Genomic DNA, 12266 nt, shown 5'->3' with positions numbered 1-12266 from the left:
TGATGGAAAAATTCTTAGTAATTAAAATACCCTTTTTACCCAGAGAACACAGTTTTGCTGTACTGAAAATGCTTTTATTGAACCAAATTTGGTGTTGGAGAATGCCCAGATTTAATAGTACGCTCTGTGTGTTTCACAACACAGTCAAGCCCAAGCAATGCAGCAAAAAACAAGCAAATTAAAGTCAATAGCTAATACCACAAACGTTACCTGCTTATTATACAACCTGTTACATTTTAGCCCGGTAGGCTTTGTAACATAGCACAACTACTGTATCAAACAGCCTAGACTATGTCAGCTGGTACAATTTTAACGTAAACACGGCTTCTTTTTATCTGTACAATCTTGTTACAACTGGCTGTTTAATCTTCACTACTGTGTCCTCCCCAGCCCTCTCACACACACACTAACCCACGAGAAAAAGAGAGACAGAAATATCTCCTCTGAGATGCAGTTCCACGCAGTAAAAATAAATACAAGGTATTACAATGACAGAGAGAAAAGAACGACTCACTTCAATTAAAAAAGCTTCCACAAAGCTGCCGCACAAAAAAGTAAAATAAAAAGCAACGAGCCTCAAAGCATTTTGGGTGGGAAACGCCACTAGCCAGGCTGAGCGAGAGGGTACAGCGGGCTGGGCACGGGTACATGTTACCGGCCATGGGCCGGGAGCTACCCTGCACCCAGGCAAAGCACGGAGCCACCTGAAACCCACCCACTGAGGAGGGTATCGGGGCTGAGCCGTCCCGGGAGCGCGGCGGGCAAGGGGCGAGCTCTGCCTTCCCTTCCCTCCGCGCACACAAGTTTTTCACCTTTCTTCAGACACGAAGGAGAACCTGCTGCTAGAGAAAAAGGGCTCCTTTTTAGCACCCACCCAGATTCTCCACAACAGGATTTTGGAAACATTTGAGATCTCTTCATGCAGTTTTATTTCCTTATCATACAAAACCTTCCTGAAAGACAGCTCGCTTATTTGTGGGGCTTCCTCAGCCCTGCCAAGAGGGGATCACAAAATGTGATCCTTCTCGTTCACAACAACCAGAAGATACTTTTTACAGCCTCAATTCAATTAGCAAGCAGGAGCACCACGCACACGTGCAAGCACCTACATCCACCTATTTCATGGGTGCTGTCTAGAGGTCGGCAGCCGCCGGCTCGCGCTGTGACAAGCCAATACCACCACACACACCCCGCTTCAGCAGAAACGTTCTTTTCTAGAAAGCCACAGCTAAGTAACAACCAATCCAAGGGTTTCCTAAAAGGCACACACAGAGCGATCTTCCGAGCAATTAACTTCTGCACACAGGCTAAGAGAGCAGGAAGACAGCTGGAGAAAATATTCATCATCTGAAGGAATCCCTTCAATCACACAAAATTCCTGGAGGAGAATACACCCGTCAGTGGGATTTAAGTGTCACCATAACAAAGGAACGCCCCTCCCAGTACCTCCTGCCTTATAGATATGTCACGCTGGAAAGGAAAAACTAGACCCGGAACAGCAGCTATTTGCTATCAGCACTGTTTATCGACCCTACCCTTGCCATCACCCCCTGGAAAAAAATGTTGGGGATTGTTTAACATTTTTCGAAAGAGCAGAACAGAGGGATGTGTCAGAAGGCAGCATCCTCTTTGAGGATTCCTCGGTATTCCTCAAAGGCTGCGGACACAGGGAGAGCTTTGTCTGGAATCATCTTCCTGTATTACAAGATTATATACAAAATTAGTTTTGCCTGATGTACATGTTTTGCCTTGCCACACATACAGAAATCCTGATGGCTGACAAACATTAGCCTAAATTAAAAGGAATCCAGCTTCAAATTACTAAAATAATCTCCCATTTTACTCATCCAGAGCAAAGAATAATTACATAGAAAACCAAACTAGTCAAACCCAAATCATTCAACAGGAATTAAGAGGATAAGAGTGTTACTAAAATTAAAATGTATGCACAACAGTGTAATAACAAATTCATAGGATGCAGTAAATCTTTCCCAAAACCAGGCTAGGATTATATCAAGATCACCATACAACATATGCCTGAAATATGGCTGTAAATAAGCGTGACTTAATTTGACCACCACCTACTTTAAGCCCTTGATTTTATAAATAGAAGCATCCAATAATGACTAGTGATTAAAAAAGCCACAGTTTAGAAGGTAAAAAGAAGAAACAATAAGTGGAAATTCAAACATGCAAACAAGAAACCGTAGAAAATTAAGACCCTAAAGGTAATTAGTAAAACCATCTTCATTTCTATTTTGATAGTCCAAAAAAATCCAGACCAAGTACTGCAGCAATGACAATACACACAATTACAACTCCTTGATCATGAATATTCTGCCTCGAAGGTGCTTGCACATGTGCAGAACGGAGCACAACGTATGCTTCCATATAGCCCATTTCAAATGCGTGAGTTAGAAATTTACTAGTACTACTTCAGTACTTTGTTTTCTCACACATTGCGACTTTTGATTCCATCTCCGTACCTGCTCCTAAATAAGCCAGTAAAGCCAGGCAGTGACACAGTTCCACTAAACTTGAGTTCTGCTGAATTTCCGCGCAGCTCACACCCGGTCGCAGTTTTAGTCAACACACATGGCCGTTCACCTTACCTAAGGTTACTACAGCTTTTTAACCGTCTCCTAGAGAAAGATACGAGTAACTCGGTGAAAACACCTTCTACAGCCACAACTACAGGCGGGAAGCTGTCGCACCGCTTTCTCCGCGACACCTCTCCGTTTCAAACACGGGGGGAGATCACCTGGCTGGGCAAGAAGGCGAGGACTTCGGAGACGGGGTTCTGCCCCTCCGGCTCCATCAGAGCTGCCACACACGCGCCGGGCGAAGCAGGAAAAGAGCCCCGCGGCAGGGGGGGCGGGGGGCAGCGCTGGCGGGCGCGGCGGCAGATGTAACCATTACCCAGAGCGCCGGTAATCCTTACCCGGAGCCTCGGTGCCGCCACACACCCGCGACGCCTCTCACATTTCTCCTCGCCAGCCCTCGGAACCGGGAGCTGGCGGGGAGGAGGAGAGGTGAGGCTGTGAAACAGAGCTTCCTCCTTTCTTTCGGTTGTTGTTTTTGTGGCGGCGGCGGCCGGCCGGTGCCATCGCCCGGCAGCGCGGAGGAGCGGGGCGAGCGGCCGCCCCCGGCCCGGCCCAGCCCGCCCCACCTGCCCCGGGCCCCGCGGCTCCGGGCGGGGCTGCACCGCGCCGGGGGGACCGGCCGGCCGGGCGGGCACTCACCGGCTGCCGGTGCGCGGAGCTCAGCCGAGCCCCCCCCCCCCCCCCGCGCGCGCCTACCTGTGCCCGGGCCCTCCCCGCCTTTGTGCCCGCGGCCCCCCGCCTCCCCCGCCGCCGCCGCCGCCCCCAGCCGCCGCCAGGCCCACCCTGCCCGCTGTCAGCCGCCGCCTCAGCGCGCCCCGCCGCCAGCCCCCGCCCCCAGCCCGCCGCGGCCCCGGGCCCCGCCGCCCCGTACCGTGCGGCTCCGCCATCCTCCCGAGGCGCGCTCGGCCCCCCCCCCTTCCCGCCCGCCCCTGCCGGCCACCGTCCCTGCGCACCGAGCCGTCACGGGACTCCCCGCCCACAGACCTCCCGCCGCACCTCGGGGGCGGACCCGCCGAGCGCGGGGCGGCCGAGCGCTTCCAGGTTACGGCGCCGCCGCCATCTTGGCGGCGGGCGGAAGTGGCGGGGTTGCCCTTGGCGACGGCGCGGCGGGGCGGGGCGGGGCGGGAGGGAGCACCGGCCTCCTAGGGTGGCGGCGGCGTCAGCGGTGAGGCGCCCAACGGTAGGGCGGGGCTCCCCGCCGCCTCTGCCACCCCTCTCGGGGCCCCGGCCGCCCCGTCCCGCTCCACCGCCGCCCCTCGGGGCCCACCGCTGCGGCCCCCACGGGGATCCAGCCCCGCACGGGGAACCAGCCCCGCGCTGCCTCAGGCCGCAGCCCCCGAGGCCGCACGCCCCGCTGGTGTCACCGCTGCCGCGGCGCAGGGAAGCTGCTGGCAGGATTCCCCCGAGTGAGGAGGGGAGCCCACAGCGCCGGCCCCGCTGGCTGCCGCCTGCCGAAGTACCACAAGAAGTAGGAAGTGTTTTCCCACCAGTCCCGCTCTGTAACTGGGGAATTTCCCGCCCGGGACAGACAGGGTCAGAAATGGTAACGCAATGAGCTCGCATGAAGCAGGTGCTCTCAGTGCTGCCCGTGCCCCACAGCTACCCCGCTCTCGCTGCGGGTCACCTTTAGCTACAGACATTGCAAAAGAGACGGACCAGGGCACTACGACGTTCCCATACTTCCATTTTCTACAAAATTGGGACCACCCTCAGCTGGCACCTGCTATAACCTCACAACACGATGTGCTGACTACTCTTTCTGCAGGAGATACCACAAATTGAGCACGACCAAGCTGGCCTTGCAAGGCATGCGTTGGGAGCAGCAAGAAATGGTGGTAGCCGTTCGGAAGGTGGCAACCGTACCTCTGTGGAGACAAATACACTCAAGTGTGACAGAGCATCTGCAACCAGCTGTCATTTGATTTCGGATGAGATTTAAAAGAAAGTTCTCTTTTGGCTTGTTGTAAGAGATATTTTGGTATTTTGCTGAGAAAGGTTTAGCTTCTTTTTAATGCTAAATTCTCAGGTGGTTGCAATCAGTTCCCCTTTCAAGCCTAGATGGATTCTGCACTGCAGTCATAGCTCAACTTTCTAATTTCTAAAATACATTAAAGCTAGTGGGATCCTACTATTTGATCTCAGTACTCGCAGATCTGGACTGGTCCCACTGGCTCACATTCAAAAGGAAGAGCAGCCACCCCAGCAGAATCACAACCATGAGTAAATCTGGGAGCTGTTTCCTGCATCAGATAGTCAGATCTAAGTATCTGCTACTTCCATCATTTTTTTACAACTTTCGGCAACCATGGAGGCTAGTTTCAGTGAAACAAGGCTACTCATATTCGATTATCTGGATTCTGCCCATTTCCTTCGTGTGATTTGGCAAATCAGACAGTTCAATGTGGTTACATGCTTCTTTTGCTAACAAATTCTGGACAGCATTAAAAGCAGAATTAGCTTTTCAGCATAATAGGTCACAGGGCAGAAAACAGGTGAAACTTCCTAGTGACAATATTTCTTACAATGACTGGATGTTTATTTTTTGTTATTACTCAGTAAAAGGTTCAGCACAGGCAGTGCATGGATCCCCTACAAGACATAAGACATGGAAATACAAACTTCGCCCTGAAAAGCTTGGAGTCTGAAATAATTTTTTTCTTGTGTAGCTTATTTGAACATACAAAGATGTCTACATAGAACTACACCTTCTGTATTAAAGACCATAGCATGTATTCACCATACATAGGGAGGATCTGAATGTTTTGCTGACTGTGTGCTGCTCCTTTACCTTTCTCAGGCTCTTATTGTGCAAAGTGCCACTGCCCAGTTGCTCTAGCATTGAAGTATGTACAAAGGATATGTGGTTCTGTTAGAGATTTTACTTCTGTTTCTACTTGCTTTGCTTTCAAAAATATGATTTGAAATCTAAAAAAAAGTTACTTGATACTCAAAAAAACTCATTTACTCTTTTCATGATGAAACATAAAACTGAAAGGCTGATACAAAGCATAACAGGACAATTGCCACTAGACGACGAATCAGCTAAGAAATTTACACTGATAACTCCACCCTTCTGCTGCAATTCCTTAAATACGTCCTATGAGATTAGACCAATACTACACTAATACTTGTGCTCCCAATCAGAACAGATATTTTTTCAAAGACAGAATTCATATGCACAAGATGTGTTTTTAATCTGCGCAAATGGAGTAGTTAATTTTATAGCCTCCTACTGGATGCTGGAGAGCTCTGCGCCAACATGCTCCCAGCCTTCACCAGCACTTTGTCCCTAAATCTTCATCAACAGAGATACGGTCCAATGTAGACGGTGAGTATGAGAGTCGCAATCCTTAGCAGTACTAGTTAAGGGACTGACAAGCCCATATTTTGAACCTTGTGGTACTGCAACTGAGTACCTCTCCTTAAGATAGATCCACAGCCAGTAAGTCAGTGGTTCCTCAGTCTCCATTGCCCCAGAAAACCCACAGAACTGTGCAAAGATCTTGAATTACTGCCATTCGCACTGAAGTGAACAGCAGGGGAAGTATAATTAATGAGCATTTCATAACCTACATGTGTGCAGGTTCTGAACTAAGGTTTCATTGGCAATTTTATTTGGACATTGCCTAACGTCTAAATGCTTGGCTTTGCAACCTTCATAATGTTCCTGTCACACCTGTAGCATTTCCTGTGTTCCTGAAGAGGAGAACTGTGGGTGCAGGATCATGCAGCATCACAACACCTCCCTGGTTATTCAGCTGTGCTGGTACCTTTATATGCCCCACACAGACCTCTCCCCCTTTCACTCAGAGAAACAGCAACAGCAGACTGCTATCCTCCATCTAGACCAGCAGCGGAGGGGGATGAGTGTTGGAATTTGGATTATTCAGTGGATTCGTAAGACCATTCCCAAGGCTATTTAGTATTTACACAGTTGTTTCAAGCATGTTTCCACAAAGCAATGTGATTTATTAGGAGCCAGCTCTTACACAACAAAGCAATTAATTAGTTACGCTTCCTTAAGCTGACCACTAGATCACTCCAGCAACTTCAGAATCATCTTTGACTGAATTCAGATACATCTGATATAAAAGCCCCACTTGCCTTTTCTTAATTTAGTGGCTGCCAGACTAATTAATTGACCCTTTCTCTCTTGGTCATGTGGCCTTTTCACTACCTCCTCCCAACTGTAAAATTTTTGTCATCTAGCTATAAGAAAGCCCACTCTCCTCCCCCAGGCAGGCAGCTGCTGCTGCCTCATCCAAGGACACTCAATTCAAGTCATTTCTGCACTGTGGACTGGGGCACACAGCACAAGAGGCAAATTCTTTGCTGGCTGGGATAATGTCAAGGCCAGCCTCGGGAAAGCTCTGTTCCACATCCAGCTCTGGAAGTCAGGATGTCCCAGCAAGCACAGCCCTTTGGGCCCCTTCCCACCTGTGTGGCCCCCTCCTCTGCCCCAGTGGGGCTGCCTCCCGCAGCCTTCCCCTCCACCTGTGCCTGACCTCCGCTTTCAGATGTCAATCACCTGTTCCTTCCCCAGCCTGTCTCTCCTTTCTTAACCTCCAACAGGGCCTCCAACTTTGGTTCCCCATGCCAGGTCCTGGTTCAGTCTCTTGTCTGGTTCTTCATCTCATCGCCTATTCCCCTGATACTCCTGTCTCTTCCTTCTCATCTCCTTGTACTGGCAAACTCAGTTCTGCTGTGTCTTCTGTCCCTCCCCTGCTGCCAGTTCCTTACCAGCCATTCTCAGCACAAATCTCTAATTCACAGTTTCACTTTGTGAATCAAAATCTCCCTCTATCAGGTCTCAAACCTCCAAATTTCCTGTCCTAGGTTTTATCTTCCTCTCATCTACACCTCAATCTACCCAGACCTTCCTGCCCTGTCCTATTCCTTTCCTTTCTCTTGAATCATCAGTCTGCTGGAAGTTTGGCTTCAGTCTCGTAGCCAAAGCTTGCAGCGTGTTCAGTTTTTCTGGGGGAAAAGAAGCATGTTTTGAAGGCTGAAGGCATGATGAAGCCCATTTCATTTTGTAAACATCATACAGATCACAAAAATAGTATATGCCTTCCTCGCTGCTTTTCTATCTTTCCCTTGAATATAATCTTGGCTCTGCTGCCTTCATCACGGGGTTACAAAAACTGGGAAGGATGGAAGAGTTGGCACAACCTGGAGAGAGAGGAAGGCTGCTAGGCTCGGAAGCCATAGCTGAGGGATGCACATAGACATTCAGAGCCCTTGTCAATGTCTAGAGGCTAATTCTGCAACGCAGCAGCTGACAAGATCCATCACGTTGAAATCAGAGGCTGCCCCATCAGACCGAAAGCTGCCTGGTGCAAGATGCTGTTGCAATACAGAGAAGGATACAAAGAAGGGGAGCCTCAAAATGTGGTTCGCTGTTGAAGGATACACTACAGTAAGATGTTGCTGGTTTTACTGCCTGTTCCTTTTATGTGTTCAGAGTTAGGTGTGCTTACTTGAGTGACAAGAAATTATTTTTGCCTTTTCCTCCAGTTGGTTCTACAAAGCAAATGTAGGATAAGAGGTCAGAGTTTGATTAAGGTACCTTTGTTCTCAAAAACAAGTAGTATGGTTTAGGGTTGTAAAACTATCATGTGAAAAACAATTCTGGTCCTGCCAGCTTCAACTTTCTATTCATTAGCTGCCTATCTGTCAGGCTGTTAGCAATTTTTTGAACGGACTTCCTAGGCCTTTACAGGAGCTCTTCCAGGTGGAAAGACGGGGCATATCAATGCTGAAACAGCAGATCCAGAATGCTATGCATGAAATTATTTTCTCTTATTTACTTGTTTGCACACAAACGTTTTCAGGTATGTGCTGTGTTATAACTGCCCCAGGGCCAGCAGTTCTTCAGTTTATTTAGTGCAAGGGAACACTGCAAATCCAGCAGGCTATCAAGCAAGCTCATCTTCAGTTATACAAATGGAGAGTCAAGCAGTTCAAACAATTTCTCTTTCAAAGTTAACATTACAAACAACAGAAACAAGGAAGAGCTTTTTCATTCACAACAGACAATAAATTGTATTTTTTAGTGTAGATATTCTAGATGGGATAGTGTCAGCTGTTAGAAACTCCTACTTTTCTCCACAGTGAAAGACAGGGCAAATTTAAGGCTTCAGTTGTCTGTACTTTGAAAGGAGAGGAAGGTTGGAATGAAAAACTCAGCTAAACTGAAACAGATGATGGTCATTCCAGCTCCAGTCAGGCCATCCTTAAAGAAACCAACCTTTCTTGGCTTCATTGCATTCTTCTGGTACTTGCAAATCCATCTCTGACATCCCAGGGTAGCTCGAAAGGACAAAGCAGGATCCAACAGGACACTCTGTGTGCTGGTGGACAAGTTCCTTTTAGCTTGGGTCTGCAGCACCTGAATTTCGGTAGGTAGTGTGCCCACCAAGGACTAACCATGTCCAGGACTAACCGTGGCCAGGACTAACATAACTCCCAAAACTAAGGGGAAAGAAGGGATGGGTATTCACAAAATCTAGTTTAAATCTACAGAGGTTAAGCTTCCCCTGTAGTCAATAAGATAAAGCTGTACTTAGGCACTCTGAATCACATTCTGAAGAAATCACTTTTTCCATTGACCTCGTGCAGACCCTGGGGAGTTGAGCTTTCCAAGGGAAAAGCCACTTCCTCCCCAGGAAAGTGCATTCAGGCCTAAGTGGCTGTGGGTTCACCAGCTTTTTACATGCCGCACGCTGCCGTTGGACTCCCGTGCTGCGTAGGTCTGCGTGCCTGCAGGTGGTACAAGACTTCTGCCACCATTGTACCTGTTTCACTTGGCTCTTGTGTCAGCCTTCTAAAGCTGGCTGGCACCAATAATCTGGTATGGTGTGGCTTAGATTTCATTTACATTGCATGTCGTTTCATGCCTTCAAAGGTCTGTGAAGATCAGTACAAGGCTGACTGGTATGGCATGGTATGTAGGAATGCAAGTGTGAAAGCAGCCCAAGTTTTTCTCTGCTGAACTTCATAGAAGGGCATATCCCGCCTCTGTCCTGCGTAAAACAGGGAGCAGGCTTCCACTTCCCTGTTGTCCTCCTGATCCTCCAGTCCTCAGTAGCCACAGCAGGGCAGCAGCATAGCCTGTCCTTCAAAGGGAGAGTCTGAAGACAACCAGTTCTGTACTTTTATCATGCTTAGCTGATAAAGGTGTGAAGCCGAAGGAAGGAGGCTCCCGCAGTAGCCAGGAAAGGGGAAAGGTCTCTGGGAGTGGTGGCCCCAGGAAGGCAGAACAATTTTATTACAAGTTTTTTTAGGATTACTGTAAACAACTCAACTGTGTCCTAAAAGTGACTGGGAGTGGCAGCACATCCATGCTGAGCTGTGTAAAAAAGCCAGCTGCCCCATGCCCAGGCAAGTATCATTGCCAGCAGGTTAACCAAGGCCATAGGCAGAAGCAGTTTTACTCGGGATTACATCTTGTCACTGCTGCAAGCTCCACTGTCTGAAATGTGGAAGAAAACAAAGATCAGCTGAACAGGAGAATCCTCAGGAAAACAACCAACCAACCCTCATTCACATTCTCACAAAGAGAAAAAAATTATTTAAAAGTAATTTGAGAAGGGAAAATTGAGTTGGAATAAAGTATTTTCCTGTTGGTCTTAATAGCTGCAGCTCTGCTATTTTCTCTCCCTCTTCCAGACTGTCAGCAGGGATTGAGTGTTCTCCTGGAGCCAAGGATGGATTTCCTGAATGGTGACAAATAGCAGTAAAGCCTGAAGTCAATTCCACAGTGAAATAATTATGTAAATTGCTCTTTCCTGCAGGAAAGAGATGGATGAAAAATAAAACAAATCAGAAAGTAGTATGAAATGAGTAATCTTACAGTTCAGTTATGGGAAGCGAAAAGAACAACCCCAACAATCCCCTCAGTCGGGGAGCCAAGCATTATAGGGAGTACGCCTGTAAAGGAAAATTTCAGTTGAAGATTTCTGAAAAAGAACCTGAAAACCAGATCATTCAGGTGCAGAATGACCTTCCAAAAGGACATCATGAAAATCCTTCCGCCCAGAGCCAGGAAAACTAGAGCAGAGTGAGTGTGAGCAACCCTAATGCTTATTATTGTAGTAGTGCACAGGAGCCTTGATCTTGATCTTGTGTGGGGGGTGCTGTACAAAAGGAGTGTTCTGATTCAGAGACTGAAAGCTAAATGTGAGATCAGGAAAATGACATGCATTTGTCACAGTCGCAGGGAGCATGAGGAAAGAAAAGCAGTCAGCGTGCTGCCAAGTTTTTTTATAGGCCATATGGACAAGGACAGTGTTGGAGAGAGCTCTGAAAGATGATTATTTTCAACACACATTAATAAAGGGTTGGTTTCAATGCTGGGAGGAAGCGTAGAGATGTTTGAAATGGTAACAAGTAGGCAGTGGAACTGGTCATCACAAGCTGATCTCAGGAAAGAGCTGACACCCTGGTAATACTCTGGAACAGATGAACAGGGATGGGCTAGGGAAGGATGGGTCTTGAAGAGGCAGGCGCTTGACACAGAAGAAAGGAGAGGGCTAGTAGACAGAAAGAAAGAAGTGACACAGACAGAGCAATGGGCTAAGAACAGTCCTGCATTGTGAGGACAAGGGCTTGGTTATTCAAGAGTTTTCTTTCCGCCTCTTGTTTCTCAGGGCAAGGAGGGGTGTTTCAAGGGATAATAATACAATCATTTGACTGTGTTAAGAGATCTTTAGCCCGACTTTACCATGTGTTAAAATATTGATTCTCTTTCTAACATATGCTTTAGATATTGACATTATTTTTCCTGTATAGGAGACTGACTTCTGTGTACAAAAGCTGGGACTTCATAGTAGGATCCAGCAATGCTGGGTAAATACAAAGTGACGTAAGCAAAGCACAAGTCTCGCATTTTTTCCACTCAATTAAATAAAGATAGCAGGAGAGACACTGAGCAGTGCGTGGCGGTGAGAAGCTGGAATAATTAAACAATAATATGACAGACAGTGCATTTACAGGCAATTACAGCATGCCTTTGCTGGCACTTTAAGGCACAAGGCCAACCACTTAAGCGATTCAAACCACACAAGTAGAGCAGTAACCTCCTAGAAATGCCAGTTTAGAGCATCTGGCTCGGGAACCCAGAATGGGACTTACACGTAGCAATAAAAGAGGCAGCCAGGTCCCTGCATTTACCAGACGTTACTGCTAGAGATAGAGTAGGAAGAGCTGCCTGTCACAAAGCTGTTTCTGTGTCCCTTGGATAATACATTTCCAGGCACTTTTATAGATGGAGCAGTGAAAGACAAATCTTCACACTGAAGAAGGAAGTCTCCTTCTTTCCTTGTGCGTTCAGCTTGAGGATACCACCGCATCAAATGACAGATTTAAAATAAGTATATGCAGAAAGCTCAACTTAAAGAAATCACTCATCTGTCAACTCCCTTCCAAAAACAAGAACTAGGTTAAACAACAAGCTTCAGGCTCCGAAGGCATTTGTGAGTCCCTCAGGGAGTCACACAGGTGTTCTGTTCCCCACCCTACCGCACCCAGTAAACCCTCCTGTCTCTGAAGAGATGGGCTCTGTATTCCATGGCACCACTCAGCAGCTTACGGGGACAACCGCATGAAATCTGCACGTTTAGTTTTGAAGCATTGGTCTGCATTATTCACCACCCGTCACAG

General features: G+C 47.8%; 1 protein-coding gene across 5 annotated transcripts in view; it reads right to left on the bottom strand.

Annotated features, from left to right (window-relative positions):
• Positions 1-3697, bottom strand: part of SHOC2 (SHOC2 leucine rich repeat scaffold protein) — a 70665-nt gene extending 66968 nt beyond the window's left edge. The window contains exon 1 of one of the 5 annotated variants that reach the window (XM_064464137.1): positions 3600-3697. The gene's annotated coding sequence lies outside the window, so the exon portion shown is untranslated. Of the gene's footprint in view, positions 1-2941; positions 3059-3474 lie in introns of those variants that run through there. The other 4 variants (XM_064464139.1, XM_064464138.1, XM_064464136.1 and 1 more) reach the window with 4 other exon arrangements.
• Positions 3698-12266: the final 8569 nt, after the last annotated feature.

Source organism: Phalacrocorax carbo, chromosome 12 (assembly GCF_963921805.1).
Source record: "Phalacrocorax carbo chromosome 12, bPhaCar2.1, whole genome shotgun sequence".
NCBI lineage: Eukaryota > Metazoa > Chordata > Aves > Suliformes > Phalacrocoracidae > Phalacrocorax > Phalacrocorax carbo.
This window is presented reverse-complemented; position numbering and strand designations above follow the sequence as displayed.